The sequence below is a fragment of the Triturus cristatus genome, chromosome 7 (genome assembly GCF_964204655.1).
Source record: "Triturus cristatus chromosome 7, aTriCri1.1, whole genome shotgun sequence".
Taxonomy (NCBI): domain Eukaryota; kingdom Metazoa; phylum Chordata; class Amphibia; order Caudata; family Salamandridae; genus Triturus; species Triturus cristatus.
The window spans coordinates 1,457,495,772-1,457,510,842 of record NC_140590.1 but is presented as its reverse complement, the minus strand read 5'-3'; the positions used below and the strand labels follow the sequence as shown (position 1 = coordinate 1,457,510,842).

Sequence of the window (15,071 nt, the reverse complement as noted above, 5' to 3'; positions counted from 1 at the left end):
GGCAGTCGGAAATCAGTGTCTTGTTTTTTGGGGTAGATTGAAGAGCCTACCTAAGCCATTTGTTGGCTAACCTACAAGTTCAATCAAACCAACAGGGGTGCGTATCAGGCCTGATCTTAAGTGGTCTGTTAAGCACTTTAATTACAGAACTCAACCTGACAAATTCCTATATAACTCGATGGCAGTTCTTGGCTGTATGGAGGCAGTTACAAATTAAGACCAAATAGTCTAAGCACAACTTCTCGGTCATCTTGACTGAGCACGAGGCTACTTTTCTCCCCATGTCACATGGTGAATACATTATGTGCACTGTCCCAGATTTGCTGTGCCTTCTCCTTAGCCCTACTATAGAGATATTCAAAGCATTGTGGTCACTGAAAACAGTGGCACAACCCGAATGCCAGAAACTGTTGCAGGATCAAGGTGCGGAGCCTGCAAGATGCAATAACTAAATAGCTTTTATCACATAAGTAACAGCGTTCAACTCCTCAGCACGACCCAGTTACTCTTCTGTCTCCACTTTGTCCCCCAACATTATCCTTCCAGAACACATGATTGAAAGCAGCCTACTTACACAGTTGTTAGCACAATAGAACACATCCCCCTTTCTATAAACAAAATTACAAGTCTGACTTCTATATCATGTACAATAGGAACAACTACAACCTTGATATTTGTTCAGGAACAGTACACACAAGGCAAAAACAAAGTAAAAAAGAAGCATGTGAAAAAGGAATAAGTTGTACTTTAAATTAAATCACATTTGTACTCTTCTAACTTCTTGGGTCTGATTCTCACCACCTCAGCTGTATATTCAAGTTGATACAACCCACCAAACCAGATCTGTCATTACAATTCACTACAGTGCAACTTTTTTGAAATTCTACCTCTTTCCTTCCTTCAATATTAGCGAATCGCTTTTTACAGCGCTAACTTCTCTAAGATTTCACCATTTGGAAAAACCCTTTCAACAACCAGAATCAAGATGCACCCTCACAAAAAATGTTTTGTTTAGTTTAGGATTTTCTCACCTTAGTTTATCATTGTATCTATGGTGATATAGGTCTTGATGACAACCTATCCTGTTCTTGATCCTATCCCTGTCAACCCCACCATGAATCACTCTTTCTATCCATGCAAGTGTGATTGTAGTGCAAGGTACTCTCCTTCAAAAAGATACAAGATTAACAAGTTACTTACATTCGGGAACAATATATCTGTAAGAAACATAGCTTAGTTATAGAGGGGCATATGTATCAAACACCGTTATTACGATTCTTAAATAGGGATTTTTAGAGAATCGCTATTTGAGAATTGCAAAACGGGATGTAATAAAAAATTCGCAAATATTTTGCGATTCCTTGGCATTCCTTAATTGTGATTCGCAAATTGCGAATCGCAATTAAAGAATACCTTCCCATTCATTCCTATGGGCTAGGAGGCCCATAGGAATGAATGGGAAGACATTCTCAATTTGCGATTCGCAATTAGAGAATCGCATATTGAGAATGCAATTTGAAGGGTGCCAGGGTATCAAAAGGCCTTTTCCCATTCGCAAACGGGCTGATTCTGAGAATCGTCCCGTTTGCGAACGGGAAAAGGGCTTGATACATATGCCCCAGAGTCCTTCCCTCAGAATTACCTCCAGGCGTTAGACTGGATCCGGAAAGTTTTTCGGCAGCAGTACCCCTGCACATCGGAAGGTGGCGTCGGCCGACTCCGCGTTAGTCGGCATCGTGGTCGCCGGGATGACATTGCGGTAGCTACATAGACGCCGCCCTTGCGCGCGGACGTCAGTTCTGTACACTACTTTCCACGCCAGAAGCGCAGAGCCAAGCAAAACACTGACCACTGGTGCATAAAACTAGGGCCCTGAAAGGAAGTCCTTAACTCTAGAAGTCAGTTCGCAGAACAGGGGGGATGGGTGGGGAGGTAAGGAATCTATAACTAGCCTATGTTTCTTACAGATATACCGTTACCGAAGGTAAGTAACTTGTTCATCTGAAAGAAACAGTTATAGATTCCTTACCTTAGAATAGATACCCCAGCACTACCAACCCCGGAGGAGGGTCTGTGAACTAAGTTCACACCAGAAAGTCCTGGAGAACAGAACGGTCAAAGAAGCAGTCTCTCTGGACTTGGCTGTCGAGGCAGTAGTGTTTGCACAAAACGACCCACCTGGAGATGGTCCGTTTGTGCACGGCCCGATCTTTCTTGGCGCCCACTTACCCAACAAAGAGCTGGTCATCCATCTGGAATTGTTTGGTGCGATCCAAATAGAAAGCGCACGTTTTGGATCCAGACGGTGGAGCCTCTCTTCCTCTTTTGAAGGATGCGGAGACGGAAAGAAGGTGGGCAAAGTGATGGTTTGGCCGATGTGGAAAGAAGTAACCACCTTGGGAAGAAAGGAAGGTTTAGTTCCGAGGACGACCTTGTCCGGATGAACAGCCAGAAAGGGAAGCTTGGAAGAAAGAGCTTGTAGCTCTCTCACCCTGCGCGTAGAGGTGATGGGCACCAGAATGGCAGTTTTCAAAGTTAGAAGCCTTAGAGGACAGTTATGTAGTGGCTCAAAGGCAGCGCACATAAGATAGGTAACAACCAAGTTCAAGTCCCACTGGGGCATTACGAAGGGAACAGGAGGAAAAAGATAAGTAATGCCCTTAAAGAAACGATTTACAATAGGGAACTTGAAAAGAGAAGGCTGATCAGGAAGCGTAAAGAAGGCCAAAATGGCAGAGAGGTAGCCCTTTAGAGTGCCCAGAGCAGAGCCCTGCTGGGCCAGAGAAAGGAGGAACAAGAGAACCTCAGAAAGAGGGGCGGAAAGGGGATCCACAGCCTTTGCTGCGCACCATGTCACAAATTTGTTCCATATGCAGGCAAATACCGTCTTAGTGGAGGGATGCCTGGCTGCCAAGGTAACATCACAGACTTCGGGAGGCAGGTCAAATAACGTCAACTGCTGCTGCTCAATATCCACGCAAGAAGGTGGAGGCTGGACAGGTTCGGTGGAGGACCGTTCCCTGATGCTGCGACAGAAGATGCTCCCGAAGAGGCAGTCTGATCGGAGGATCGATGGCCATGTGTAGCAGCTCGGGATACCAGACTCTTCGTGCCCAATCCGGAGCCACAAGAATGACTTGGGCCTTGTCACGCTTGATCTTCTTCAGAACTGTGGGCAGAAGTGGTATAGGCGGAAAGGTACATAGAAGACCGCAGATGCACTCGAAACGAAAAGCGTCGCCTAGCGAGTGCCGCCTTGGAAATACCAACGCGCAGAATTGCTGACATTGTCCATTCTCTTCGGTGGCGAATAGATCTAACCAAGGCTCTCCCCACTGTTGAAAGAGACCTTGCACCACCTCCAAGTGAAGACGCCATTCTTGATCCATCATGCACCTGCGGCTGAGTTCGTCCGCCCTGGCGTTCAGGGAACCTGCCAGGTGTTGAACCACCAGGGATATGCCCTGATGTTCCAGCCATGTCCTGACGCGGCGGGCCTCTTGACATAGGGTCCACGACCCCACCCTGCCTTGTCTATTGCAGTACCACATAACGGTGGTGTTGTTCATGAACACCTGTACTACTCTTCCCCGGACTGAGGGAAGGAATACTTTGAGTGCAAGACGAATAGCCTGAAGGTCCAGAAGGTTGATGTGGAGCCCGGACTCCTCCAGAGACCAGAAGCCTCTGATCTCCACCTCCCCCATGTGGCCACCCCATCCCAGAAGTGATGCATCGGTCACCACTGTGAACTCTGGTTAGGGAAGGGAAAGGGATCTGCCGTCGACCCAATCCTGGTTCGTTAGCCATGACTGCAATTGGTGTGCATTGCCCTCCGAGATAAGGACGCAATCAGACAGATTCCCCTGATGCTGTGCCCACTGACAATTCAGGTCCCACTGCAGAGTCTGCATATGCCATCTGGCATGGTCCACCAGCAGGATGCATGAGGCCATCAGGCCCAGCAGCCTGAGGTTCATCCTGACTGAAACCCGGGATAGAGGCTGAAAGATCGGAATCACAGCCCGAATATCCCGAACACGCTGTTCAGGAGGATAGACCTGAAACTGCGTTGTGTCCAGAACTGCTTCGATAAAGAGGAGCTTCTGAGAGGGAGTCAGGTGTGACTTCGGCATGTTGATGGAGAACCCCAGTGAATGCAGGAGGTCGGCCGTAGTCTGGAGGTGGGAGACGACAGCCTGGGGTGAGCCCGCCTTCAACAGCCTGTCGTCAAGATAGGGGAAGACTGGAACCCCTGATCTGCGCAAATGAGCTGCGACCACCGCTATCACTTTCGTGAACACCCAAGGGGCGCTGGTAAGACCAAAGGGGAGCACGGTAAACTGAAAGTGCTTGTGGCCTACCGTGAACCGCAGGTAACGCTGGTGGGCCAGCAGGACGGAGATGTGAAAATAAGCGTCCTGCAAGTCCAACGCTACCATCCAGTGTCCAGGGTCGAGGGCAGACAGGACCAGAGCTAGCGTCAACATTTTGAACTTCCCCTTCCAGAGGAAGCAGTTGACGTTCCTGAGATCCAAGATAGGACGCAGGCCTTTGTCGTCCTTGGGCACCGGAAAGTAGTGGGAATAGCAACCACGACCTACTTCTGGGACAGGAACTCGCTCGATGGCTCCCTTGGCCAAGAGTGCCAAAACTTCCTGTTGGAGAAGGGCCAGATGATCCTCCGACATGCGATGGTACTGAGGTGGCATGGATTGAGGGGTTGTCTCGAAGAGGAGGGAGTAGCCCCTTGGGACTATTTGCAAAACCGACCTGTCCGACGTGATTGTGGACCAGTGGGGAAGCTGATGACGAATCCTGGCACCCACTGGCGATTGGTGGCCCTGAAAGGTTGGACTAGGAGAGTTTGGAGGCTGCTGAAGAGGGGTTGTGGTGGACTGGCCCGCCTGCTGGCCCACAGAACCACGGCGGTGGATCCCACGTCCCCGGCTGTGCAGGGGCTGAACAGCTTGTGCTGGCCTGTGGCACTAGGCGGGACATGGCGGGGCACCCCTTCCATAGCCACAAAAGGGGTGAAAAGCCGACTGCGCATGGCGAGTGGTAGAGAGGCCCAAGGACCTGGCGGTAGCCCCAGAGTCCTTAAAGCGCTCGAGCGTGTTGTCTGCTTTGTCACCGAATAGGCAACGGCCATCAAAGGGAATGTCCATAAGGGTGGATAGGACATGCCCTGAAAAACCAGTCGACCTCAACCAGGCGCATCGTCGAGGCGCTACCGACGTGGAAATTGTCCTGCCTAGTGAGTAGGCGGTATCCAGTCCACAGTGGATGGTAAACTTTGCTGCATCTCTCCCTTCGGCAACTGCGTGAGAGAGTACGGCCCGGGCCTCTTCTGAGCACTGAGGCAGCACTTGCGCAACCATATACCACACGGAGTGGGTGTAATGGCTCCACAGACATGTGGTGTTTACAAACAGCAGTCCTAAGCTGGAGGAAGAAAACATCTTCCCAAGATGGTCCAGCTTTTTTGATTCCATATCAGGTGGAGCATTAGGGAATGCACCCTTGGAGGTGGAAGCTTGGACCACCAAGCTCTCAGGGGTGGGGTGTTGGGAGAGGAAAATGGGGTCACCAGGGGCCGGGCGGTGGAGTTGGGCAATCAACCAATCCACAGGAGCCCCTGTGTTGGGCCTGGACCAGGTGCCCAAAAGGATGTGTGTTAGGGCTTCATTAAACAGCAGCAGGGGCTCCGAAGAGCTTGCTGTCAGTTGAAGCACCTCTGTAAGGAGGTTAGTCCTGACTCCCACTGTAGGTAGCTCGAGGCGGAGGGCCTCGGCCGCCCTACTTAACACCAATGGGTAAGACGCTCCCTCTTCAGTAGCCACGGTTGGAGGAGACAACATGCCAAGGTATGGTGAGGTATCCAGACCACTGGCTTCCCTCAGTTCCTCTCTCCAGTCCGGTTCATAGCCTAACTGGTCTGTTAAAGGATCTCCAGACCCCTCCCAGTCCTCCTCACCCTCCTCTGGTTGCCAATCCGGTCTAAAAGAGCTAGAGTAGAACAAGGGCACAAAAGTACCTGTCAACGCCGGATCTGGCGTCGGTCGACGCCGGTCCGGCTCCGTGTCTGCATCGGGATGGAGGCCATGGTTGACGCCGGCTGGGGACATAACCGGAGTCTGCTGCAGACGTGGTGCCAGTGGAAGCGGCGCCAGGAGAGGTGTAACTAGGTCGACCTGTTCCGAACCGGATCCAGGGCTGGATCCAAGGGGACCCCGTGGTGCCGAGGCCGGAGCCGCCGGCGTCGAAGGCCCAGGGCCCCCAGCCGAATCCGTGGGGCCCGAAGGCACGCCAGCGGAGTAGGGCTGCCCAAAGATGGCATGCATCACTTCGTAAAATTGACAAAGCTGGGCAGGGGGTCGCTCCTGGTCCCGGAAAGGGAGGGAAGCCAAGAGTCGACCTTTTGGGCTCCGCACACGGTGCCGCCGGAGGGGCACCACCCGCATCCCCCGAGGAGAAGCCGAAGAGCAACAATGCTTCTTCAACTTCTTCTTCAGCTTTGACTTACCTGACCCAGAGTGCGAGGACTTGGACGAAGAAGGATGGTGGCTCCGCAACTGGTCTCCCAACTTCCTACGTGACTGGACCTCGAGCACTGCGGAGCCTACTGCCGGGCCTCGAGAAGCTTACGGGACAACTCCAGCAAAGACTTCGGATTCATGGTCCAGTAGTCGGAGAACGACTTGGGTTCGTGCTCGCACTCCAGGCAGAATAGGCACATGCGGTGCGGATCTGTCACAAACATCCGTCGGGTACAGGAACCACATGCCTTGAAGCCAGGCATCCCTGATGTGCACCAGGAGTCGAAGACTCAAAAACGATGTAGACAAAAGTTGCTAAAAAGTGACTAGAGGAACCGCTCTCTCCGGATCTGCGGTGGCTGGCGCAGAAAAAGAAAGAACTGATGTCAGCACAGGAGGGCGGCATCTATGTAGCTACCACGACGTCATCCCAGCGACCACGACGAACGCGGAGTCGACCGACGCCACCTTCCAACGTGCAGGGGTACTGCGGAAAAAAAAACTTTCCAGATCCAGTCTGACGCCTGGGGGTAAGTCTAAGGTAAGGAATCTAGAACTAACTATTTCTTTCAGGTACTTACTGTGGTGTAGTTCAGCAACTACACAGCATATTCTGAAGCTTACACTTTTAATGCAAATTATTGCAAACAGCTAGCTGAACACATTCACTCAGAAAATGATTAAAGCGCTCCGCTAAACCATTTTCCCTAGGGTGGAAAACTAACTCGGTGGTGCTTATTTGAAAAGTGCAAGTTTGGAGTAAATCAAAATACCATTTGGGACACACATTATAGAGTGACTAGCCCAAAATGAAACTGGTTGAGTTAGTTTAAAGTGCACCATCAACGAGGACAAAGAACAATTAACTTCTTTCCTTGGTCAGGCAGAGTATTATGTCAAATTTGTAGACCACTTCTCCGACGGTTCTCTCTCTGTTTTTTTAATAATATGTTCATTATTTGTAAATAAAGGCGAAACAGTCCAAACATATAGTAACATAGCTCCTAATCACCGCAGTCACAGCCATTATCCAGATACATAGCAATAAAAGAATCAAGACTCACCCGGCTCAAGTTCCATTGTACAGTTCTCTGTCCCCCACCCGTGACCCGGCATCCCTCAGTTGAGCCTGTAAACCCTCTGATGGTTCTCATTGAAAAAAGTAGCGAAGTTTGAGCGATCTGCTGAATGTCAAAGTGTGTTTGATTATATCCAAAAGGTCACTGTGCGAGTGGCTAGGTTGGTACCTTTTAATCCACATGGACCAAACCACAGTAGTTACAGATGGCAGTGCCTATAGACTCAGTGCAGTTTTGATGCAGGTGAGAAATAAGCAAGAGAGAATTGTTGCTTTTGCACCTCGTACCTTGAAAGATGCAGACGTACAAACTCTACCTCAGAGAAGGTGGTCTATGTCTTTTGGTGGGTATTCAAAATCTCTGAATGTAAGTCTGGTGATTTTTTTTTCTTTTTTCAAATTGCGCACTGACCACAAGCCATTGTTAGAGATATTTTCAATGAATGGCGCAAGTCTACTTCACGAATAGCCAAGAGGATATTAGTATGAGATGGCCACGTAATCAGACTTGGCTGTCTTAAGGGAGGGAGTTCTCCATGAAGAGATGCTTACAAGCCAAAGGCTGTTCACCAGGGGCTTATCCACCAATGGCTGACTGATAACCTACACAAGGTTGGATTTCCACAATATAGTCGGTAGCAGGATCTTGGTTCTCCTAAGGGGGCTTGTATAAGTTTAGGTGGAAAGCAGCTCCTATATAGAGCACACTCAACACCAGCGACACTCTAGATCTGCTAACCTCAAATGTCGGCTTTTCTATCAAAGTCTTTAAGCATAGGATTAGTACAATGCCATCCACGTCGAGATAGAAAGGGACAAAGTCTTTTGCCATTTCTACAGCACAGTCTTTAAGCATAGAACTAGCACAGTGCTGTCCATACTGTTCTGTAAAATAACAAATGCCATTTATCACTCCGGGCACAGTATTACATCTTTGAATTGGTAAAATACCAAAGAAGCCAAGCTGAAATGAGTAAAAGCTAACCCTAAAGATAGAAAAGCAGACATTTGAGGTGAGCAGATCTAGAGTGTCACTGGTGTTGAGTGTGCTCTATATAGAACTACCCAGAGTTCTCTGCTTCTTTTTTGCACAATTTATTAATCACTCTATGCCTGAAAGGAGACACACACACACACATATATCCTCCCCAGGCTGAGGGGAGAACCTCAAGGCATTGCTCTTCCATGCTGGAAATGCAGCTCCATGCATGCGGGAGCAATGTTTTCATCTGTTTCCCTGCACTCATATTTGTGTGCAGTGAAACAAATGAAAACTCTGCTTTCTGTAAGCAGGAGCTTCTTGACAGCTCCCGCTTGCAGAAAGAGGAGTTATATTTGCTTTTGCTTGGCAGGAACTGACAGCTCCCACCAAGCAAAAGCAAACAGTTACCGCCCGAGAGTGAGCACCTCAGGAGGTAGCAGGAGCTGGCCAAGGGGGCAGGAGGGTGGCAGTCCCTAGGGCCATCCATGGTTCCATGAGCACCCCCCCACCATTGAGGTACTTAGCCTTGGGGAGGGGGTGGTCCCCTGGGCTGCGGGAGGGCCGCACAGCCCCCCCTTAATTTGAATGAATTTCCCAGGAAGGTAGCATTCCCTGTGACTGTGTGGGTCCCCACATTATTTTTATGTTTTGCCCTAGGGAGGTGGCCATCCCCTGGGCTGTGTGGGGCACACACGCCCCCGCATTAGTTTAGTGTGATTTGTTCTGGGGAGGTGGTGGCATACATATTTTTAAGTGCCCTGGGGAGTTGTGGTGCACGAGGCTGCCGGAGGGGCACCCCCCCATTTAGAGAGATTTGACCTGGGGAGGTGCCGGTCCCCACGGTATGGGCACCCCGCATCATTAAAAGCTGTGCCCCAGGGAGGAGGCAGTCACCGGTGCTTTCATTAGCTCTAGGAGGGTGCCCCATGTGGCCCCTACTTTATATAATTGCTCATTTCCCCGGGACCGGGCCCAATCGGAAGCTAAACATTACAGAAGAGCGGGACTGGTGCTTCTTTTTTTATTTTGACAGGAGCCACAAATCCAGCCCGGCTCCTGCCAAAAATCCCCCCGCCCCAAAATGTTTTTTGCCCTGCTGGCCACCCCCCCGAGACATAGGGGGTCAGATTATTTCTACCCTGCACCTTCAATTTTCTTTTACGTTTTCTGGTGGGACTCAGCTGAAGTAGCATCCCAAGATGGGAGTCCTACGCTTCCTGGTTGAAGTCCTGGCAGCCAATCACATTTCAGCACGGGGACTGTCCGATCCTCGGAGGCTGGGTGTCTCTATGGACCCTGATTTGTTTTTTTGTTATTTTTTTAAAGTTTTGCAAAAACTACTGAACAGATTTGCACCAAACAACAAAAAGGGTTCTTTCTGGACCAAGAGCTACCTTTCTGCCAAATTTGGTGCAATTCTGTCCAGCGGTTCGGCTGTAGTCGTGACGAACATCTCTTTGGGAATTAGCATGGGAAACACTTTTTTTTTTAACGCCCCCCCCCCTCTTTTTCTTGGCCCCTGCTTGACAATCGCCCAAAACTTACCATGCTCAGCCAGAATCACTGGGGCCCTTTTTTTTATTTGATGAAGATTCATCAAACGGCACCAAAGTACAAGTTACTTACCTTCGGTAATGATGTATCTGGTAAAGACGATTCTAGGCGCAGATTCCTTAACGTAGAATTATCCCCGGCGTGAGACTGGATCCGGAAAATCTTTGCCACAGCATCTCTGCGCGCCTGGGGCGGTACAACGCAAGGCCGCCCTGACGCCGTCCGCGGACTTGACGTCAGCAAGGTCACATAAGTCCCACCACAGCGCGCTGACGTCAGTTTTCTTCGGAGAACTTTTCTGCGCCACACCGCTGAGCCATCACAAACAAAACTGTGAGAGTATGGGAACAGTGCGCGAAAAAAAATCAGTGAAACAAAAAGGGAGAAACGAATGGTGAGGAACAATACCATTATAAACAGTGCCAAGCACCGCATAACTGAAAAGCAGGGAAGGAAGGAGCAGAGCACTGCTCCTGAGAAGTACACCCTGCAAAGCGAAGGCGATATTCCCCCTGGAGACAGAAAAACATGTGTAAAAGTTGGGGCAGACGACAGAAAGTCAGCGACCACAATCAATAACAGTGAAGGGCGACAAGTCCACAACATATAAGGAACCACAAGCCACCCCAAGACAACACCAACAAGGAGTGTTGCATCCCCTTATAAAAACACCAAGGACTGAGGCACAGATAAGAGACCACAACCCAGAGAAGTGCAGAGGAGAAGAATAGGAGTAGGCCCCACACTGGAAGAACCAGGGTGCAGGGATGCAACAGTACACATGAACCTCCCGACCAAGTACCAGAAAGGAAGGAGTGGAACAAATAAAGAGAACGCAGCATCCCGCCAGGGAGGAAGAAAAAGAGAGCACCCACAGAAGACAAATGCCACCCGAATGGAGGAGAGTGTGTTAGTTCAAGCTGAAGTGTCCTCTCAGAACGGGGAGGAAGGGCGGGCCATGAAGGAATCTGCAGCTAGAATTGTCTCTACCAGATACATCATTACCGAAGGTAAGTAACTTGTACATCTGATAGAGACTACCAGCCGCAGATTCCTTAACGTAGAATAGATACCCAAGCCATACCCTGAGGGGAGGATGGGTGCGAGGACCACACCAGCGTGGAACACAGGGCCCCAAAAGGGGATGTGTCATGGGGACAGGAAGGACAGCCCTGCCCCCACCAAGCAGAAGCAAGAAAGGAGAAGGGGAGGCCAGGATACCACCAGTCGACCCGAGGAGCAAGAGCCGTCCGCCAGAAAACCTGGAGGGACAGACAGCACCCAGTAAGTACCAAGGGAGAAAGAACCACCCTCAAATCCAGGAGAAGAGGAGGAACAGAGGCAGAGTCCGTCCCAGGAGAACACAGACAGCGAACAGCTGCGCGGTGTCCATCCCAATGCAGGAAACGGCCCCACAGCCGATAAGCGCAGACGTGAGAAGGAAGACAGACGCGCAAAGCTCCAGCAAGGCAAGGAACAGGAGCACACGCTGACCCGCTGAGGCCCTCGGAGGGGAACTATAACTATCAGGCGTGCACAGCAGACAGCCAGCAAATACTATGAAGCAGCTTGCCCAGAACAAGCCGAGCGCAAGACGAAGACAGAGGCGAGGCAACCCTAGAGCAAGCCCTAGAGAAGGACCTTTCCAGTAGCACCACCCGGCCCACGAAGAGAAGTGGGACCGGCCAGAAGATAAAGAGACTAGCGTAATACAGACCGAAAGCCGGCAACCAGAACCCAGGAGAGAATCAAGAATAACCCAACCTCCCTGGAACACAAGGCAAAGGCCCAGGCCGAACCGGCGGAGAACAAGGTGGAAACACCAAGACACGACGCTGTAAACAGCATAACAAAAGTCGGTCTGACGATTCAAAGGCTGAAGAGGGAAGGCAAAATGGACGACAGGCAAACCCTGTAGAAAAATGGGTAGAAATACCATCTAATACCGAGCAGGACAGAACCTGGAGCAGCGCAAGAAAAAGAGACCGCACCAAGCGGTATACAGTGACGCCAGGAAAAGGCGAGGAAACCGAGAAGGTATCCACACCTGCCCAGCTTAAGACAGAGCTGTACAATAGCCAACAAGTACCCCACCTAGGGTATGACACGTCCCAAAACAAAACGGTGAAACACCTCTTAGGGAAACCCGCAGCAGAGGTCAAGAACACAAAAGACCTGTGGAAGACACCACAGACGGCTTACCAATCATCCTAAAAATAAAAAAAAATAAAAAAATAAAAAAAATCACAAAGGGTCCAACCTGAGGACCTATACAGCTTCTCTAACAGCCAAAATCACACACCACAAGGGCCGAACCAGCAGCCAAAAGAACAGAGGGACCAACTGAAGGACCCTGAAGGCATTCCAAGCCGCACACAGCACACAGATGGGCCAACCGAAACACAAGGTCTCAAAAAGGAAGGCGGGAGAAACTCCTCCCATAAGACATCGGAGGACCGACAAGCCAAAGCTCATGGAGGGGGAGGGGGACCGAGCCCCCAAGGAGTCACTGAATAGCGGAGCCCGCGTGGGTGTGAAACAACAGAGTCCCATCAAAAGGCAGGTCAACAAGACGCTTCCGAACATTCTCCAGAAAGATGCCAACCCGCAACCAAGCATGGCGGTGGAGGGCCACAGAACTCACCATTGCGCGGCCGAGAGAATCAGCGACGTCCAAGACCGAACGGAGAATAAAGGTAGCTAGCTCCCGACCATCCCGCACATGGTGCCGCAGATCAGTGCGGACACCCTCATGGGAGGCACGAGGCAGAAGGGACTCCACAGAATCCTACAGGTCGGAAGGTGCCCTGGCCAACACACAAAGCGTGTTGAGGGCGCGCAGAGCAGCACTAGTGGAGGCGAAAATGTCACGCCCCCAGGAGTCCAACCACTGAGCCTCCCGTGGCGGCAGGAACAGCACCGAAGGCAAGGAGGGAAATGATCCTTAAAAATCCCTACTGTAACCAAAACGCTTTTACTCAACTGTTTCCAGGAGATGTCCAAGGACTGAATCTAGGATCCAGTCCTGTGGTTAGAAAAGCAATCCATAAAGTAACTAATTGCATTTGACTAGAAATTCACATTGAGCTCAATGTTGCTTTGTGTTTGAAATTGTGTTGCCCATTGCAACAACTGTAACTACTGTACTTAAAAGTCTATTGCCTATGTGCAAAGTATTTAAACTAAAGTATTCATTTTGAGAAAGTATATTTTGTATTGTAATGTATAATGTAATTAAAAAATAGAATATCTAAAAATAAACAGTTTAAAAAAATGTAGTAAATCAGTATTAAAAAAATCAGTATAACAATTAATACATTAAAAATCGTCACTTACAAAACCTTTGAAATTCACTGAAAAAACCATAGGTTTCAGGCCTGATATAGTTAGGATTTAGCATTTAAAAAACCTTAGAAATTCACTGAAAAAACAATAGGTTTTAGGGGTGTTATAATTAGCTGGACATTTCACTCAAACAAAACCTTTGAAATTCCTCCGATATAGTTAGTTGTACTAACTACATCTCGCGCGCCCGCAATCCACTGCGGATGATGATGTCACATATTACATCGTTCATGACATGGCCAGTGACATCACTGATGACATCTCAAATGACATCACTGATGACATCATCCATGTGACAATCAGATACATCTCATCATACACTAGTATAACCTTTCATCACTCACTGTAAAATACAGAGTGCCAGATTTAAAACCATTAACACACCAATACAAGTTTCTAAACACCCACTCAGTGATTCCTAGATCTATACACACATCTAATCACTTACCTATAGATTCACTCATACATGCTGTCAATGATCAATAGAACACTATCAAATATACTTATACACCTATATCGACATTATACACCAGCACACCTCCTACTTATGAAGTCATCCTACTCACTTATGCAAACAATGGATCATACTTACTTTTACTTAGCTATACACTTATAAAAACACCACTTCATCTATTCATATAGATAATAGCTCATACTTAGTGTATCATAAAATCACTATTACAACTATACAGTTATCCATACAGTCACTCATACAATCACTGAGTCTTATGTATACTTATTTATATACAACTGACACATACACTAGCTTTTATTTTTCTAGTTTGTTGCACATGTACCATTGAGACATATATTTGCTCATCGCCACACCCATAAAGATATTCACTCACCCAAACAACTGTTAAAACATGTAGTTTTAACTTCATATACCTACTAAATCAACTATTCTCACATCTTTGGGCAGTCACACCCCACCCACCGAACCACACAAACATTCACTCTCCCATACAAATACTCAGTTAACTAATCAATAAATAATGTAGACTTTCACGTAGCTAGTAACCAACTAGTGCAGCAGTTTACACAACAACTGACAAAGTGATACAGATATTCACACAGTTTAGTCACTATCCAATATATTTAGTGAGACACTATAAATTAGTCAAGTAAACAGTCAATCACACTGCTACTAAATCCTCCATCCAGATAATTATATATCCACTCATTCTTCAATGCAAATTGATATATATATATAATACATATTTAAATAACGAACCAAACCACATTCACTGGATGATGTCATCAGTGATGTCATTTGATATGTCATCAGTGATGTCACTGACCATGTCATGAATGATGTAATATGTGACATCATCAGCAGTGGATTGCGGGCGCGCGTGATGTAGTTAGTACAACTAACTATATCGGAGGAATTTCAATGGTTTTGTTCGAGTGAAATGTCTAGCTAACTATAACACCCCTAAAACCTATTGTTTTTTCAGTGAATTTCTAAGGTTTTTTAAATGCTAATTCCTAACTATATCAGGCCTGAAACCTATGGTTTTTTCAGTGAATATAATTATATGTATACACATACACACACACACACACACAC

At 48.4% G+C, this 15,071-nt stretch overlaps 1 protein-coding gene across 4 annotated transcripts in view; it reads right to left on the bottom strand.

The window, feature by feature from the left end:
* Nucleotides 1-15,071, bottom strand: part of SGK2 (serum/glucocorticoid regulated kinase 2) — a 396,404-nt gene that overhangs the window by 164,800 nt on the left and 216,533 nt on the right. The gene's annotated exons all lie outside the window — the stretch shown is intronic.